The sequence below is a fragment of the Equus caballus genome, chromosome 3 (assembly GCF_041296265.1).
Source record: "Equus caballus isolate H_3958 breed thoroughbred chromosome 3, TB-T2T, whole genome shotgun sequence".
In the NCBI taxonomy this organism is placed as follows: domain Eukaryota; kingdom Metazoa; phylum Chordata; class Mammalia; order Perissodactyla; family Equidae; genus Equus; species Equus caballus.
In genome coordinates, this window is record NC_091686.1 from 10,184,487 (window position 1) to 10,188,075 (window position 3,589).

Sequence of the window (3,589 nt, forward strand, 5' to 3'; positions counted from 1 at the left end):
GGCACTTGCAGGGCACATCAGTACCACCCTCAGCCAGCTGCTCAAGTGGCCTCGTGACCCACAAAGTGTTGGCAGAGGCCCCTGCCAGGCTGCTTGCCCTGTCCCAAATGTCCCCAGCACTTCGTGTCTCTATGCTTTTGCTTATGCTGTTCCCTCACGCTGGAAAACCCTTCCCCACACATTTCATCCTGCCCAAATTGCACAGATCCTTCAAGGCCCCGATGATAGCTTGCCCTTTCCAGAGTCCCACCTCTTCTCCTCAAGGTGGTTGAGTTTCCTTCCAACTCTAACTCCTCCCGCACGCGTGTCCTGACCATACCTTGCCTTTGAGCCCAGCCTGCCCATCCTTACAGGGACCCAGATGCTGACTGTGGTTCCATTGCTCACAGGCTGTGTGTCCTAGGCAAGTCACTTCACCTCTCTGAGCCCAGATGCCCCATTTGTAGAACGGGGCTAAGAGCCATGCCTGTTTCACACAGTTGTGAGGCTTGACAGAGCAGATGGTTGTAAACGCTTAGAAGAGCACCAGCCCATGGAAGGCTCTCACCAGTTTGATATGAATCTCTCTATTTTAGGTGCAGGTACCCCAGTGGACACTGAGGAGGCCTCCCTCCTTGCTTTCCTCTCCTGGAGGCTCTGTGGCATGAGGTCAAAGGTCGAGAAGCCTGGGGACAGGTGCCGGGAGGAGGGACATTCCTGTGCCACCAGCTCCCCTCCCAGCTGCCGAGGCCTCACCCTGCCGCCCGTGGGGCGGGGCTGCCCTGATCCCGCCTCCCCTCACCGCAGCACCAGCCCCTCCTCCCAGGCCCTGGACACCGGGCCCAGCTCGGGTTTCCTCCCCAGCGCCCGCACCTCCCGCCCCTACATGTTGCACCCACCTCAGTCTTTGCCAGAAATAGCCTCCGAACCCCGCTTCCATTACAGCCCAGCTAACAGGCCCCTCCTGGAAAACGCTGTCATCCCTCTGTCACCATGGATCACAGCAAGAAACCACTCCACGAAGTCAGCGGAAAGGGAGGGGCAGCTGGACCCCAATAATTTTACCCAAAAGTACACAGCACCGCCCTAAAACCTGTCGGCTTCAGCCACATCAGCGTTCCTTTACGGATGGGGATACTGAGGCCTGGATGGGGGCCTGATCACTGCCTCTGACCCGTGTCATCCGATCCCCAGGCAGGACTCTCCTCCCGCCCCCCACTTACCCCCATCCGCCCCACCCCCACCCCCGCGTGGGGCCTCTCTCTTCTGCTCTTCGGAAGAGCTGAGGGAGGGGGTTGTGATTAATCGGGTTTTCCTGATGAAGGGCATTTCTGTGCTCTGTGGAGCAGAGTCTTCAACACCGCTGGTGGGGAGGAGCTCGCCCCCTGCAAATAGCCCCATATTGTCCCGTGAGAGCAGCTCCTCCCTCCCCCTCAGTCCACGGATTCTGGTGGAGCTGATTCCATCCCCTGATCTTGTGCCCAGAACCAGCCAATCAACACGATCCAGGGGTGGGCAGGAAACTCAATTCTAGCCAATCAGGGCCTCCCTGTGACTTTTTCTGGAGCCCCTGGGAAAGGGAAGCCCTGTGTCTGCTGGGATTGCTGAGCTCCTGGAGTGTGAGCCTGGAGCCGCTGATGGGTCATCTTGTCACCACACAGAGAGAGCCTGCCTCAGAGCAGACCCAGTGCAGAGGAAAATAGAATCTTAAAGATTCTGGAAGACATCATTTGAGCACCTGGATTCAGCCATACCTGAAGCTCTAGGGCCCTAGGCTTTCAGTTACATGTATCAATAAACTCTCTTGATTTCTTAAGCCAATGTGAGTTGTTATTGGTTTGGGTTTTGATTTTTTAAATTTTTTGTCCTGACTGATGCCCAGGGTACCCTGAGTGCCAAACTTGTGCTGAGCTTAACTCAATCTTCCTGCCAATCTAGGACTCTTCTCAGGATAGCACCAAGCCCCAGGACCGCAAGGCACCCATCTCCACAACTCTCGAAAGTTGCTGAGGACCGGGGCTCACTCTAAGGTCCCTGGCACAACCCCCAGCCTCAATAATGCTGCCTAAGACAACATGGGACACCTGAGTCTTCACAGAGGCCCTGGGAATCAAGTAGCCAGCTGGTGGCCAGTGAGGGGAGTGGGGAGGCTCGGTGACCTGCCACACGGGCTTTTCAGAGTGCAAAAGGCGAGACACGGATCGGCCACCGGGGACACAGAGGAAACCACAGACAAGCCAGAGATGGCTACGAAAGATGCCGGCAATTTCTACTCACCTGCCAAACAACCTTAACATTTTAATGTGGATCCCCGGGCTTCCCCTTATGAATGTATATGAACATATTTAATCTTTAAAAAGTGAGTTCATAGCAGACACGTTTTTTACCTGCCTTTTTCATTTAGCAGAGCGTGAAATTCAGACGGGAAACGTGAGCTATAGGACACTTTCACTTTATTTGTTGCTTGAATTTTTAGGAGCCTGCGTTGTCTGCCCATCGTGGTGGAGTCAGTGAGTAAACAGCATGTCTTTAACCCTTTTTTGTGTCCAGTCTTTGTTTCCACAACATCCTTTTGGTGGATGCGTTCTATGGATGACAGAGGAGTGAGTTTCCTCAACCCACTGCAGGACTGTTACAGCTAATATTTTGGAAACATCCATAATTATTGGAAACAGTTCTCGAGGGTTCTCTCTGCACCAGATAGTTAATCCTGATAAGAACCCCACGGAGTAGTTCGTCTGTTTGTGCTTCACGCCAGGGGAGTCCAAGGCTCAGAGAGGTAAAGGAGCTTGCTCAAGGTCACACAGCTAATTAGTGGTGCAGCCTGAACTCAAGCCCACACCTGCTCTGAACCATTCATTTATTCAGTGACCATCTACTGATGTCAGGGGTCAGGCCAAGGATCCGGCAGTGAATAATCCAGAGACCCTTCCTCAGAGGGCTAGATGAGCATCCCAAACAGAGAGAATAGCCAGTGCAAAGATCCTGAGGCTGATCCGGCCTGGCAGGTTTGAGGAAGAGGAAGGAGATGAGCAGGGTGATGAAGGGGGTGGGGGCGAGAGAGGGGGCAGGGCCAGGCTACGGGGTCAGGAGAGGGGTTTATTCTAAGCCTGACGAGAGACCTCTGGAGTATTTTGAGGAGTGAGGAGGAAGGTGGCATGCTCTCTGGTTTTAGGAATATTTCTCCGGCTACTGTATGTTTTGCTAAACTACCTTTGCAAACATCCGTGATTCCCGCCTTCAGAGAGAGTCCTGGAGGTGGACTCGAAGTGGAGTGGCCAGCCCACAATGTTCGAAGTCTCTGATTACATTCCCGCAAACTTCCCTCCAGAAGGAGAGCAACCTTGTCTGCGCTCCTCCCCGAGGTGGCCGAGTGCCCACCCCCCGCACCGGGCATGAGATCATCGTTATCAACATGGTGGGTGAAACCTATTGTTGGGTTTCCCAGCATTCCTTTGATTGTCACTGAGTCTGAACATTTTTCTTATGTTACTTGTGGACATTTTGGGGATTTTTTAAGGAAGGGGAGGATCGCCTGCTCAGGCCCGTTGCCCAGTTTTCTTTTGGGGCGTTTGTTCTTATTGATTTGTAGGAACTCTTTACAGAGTGA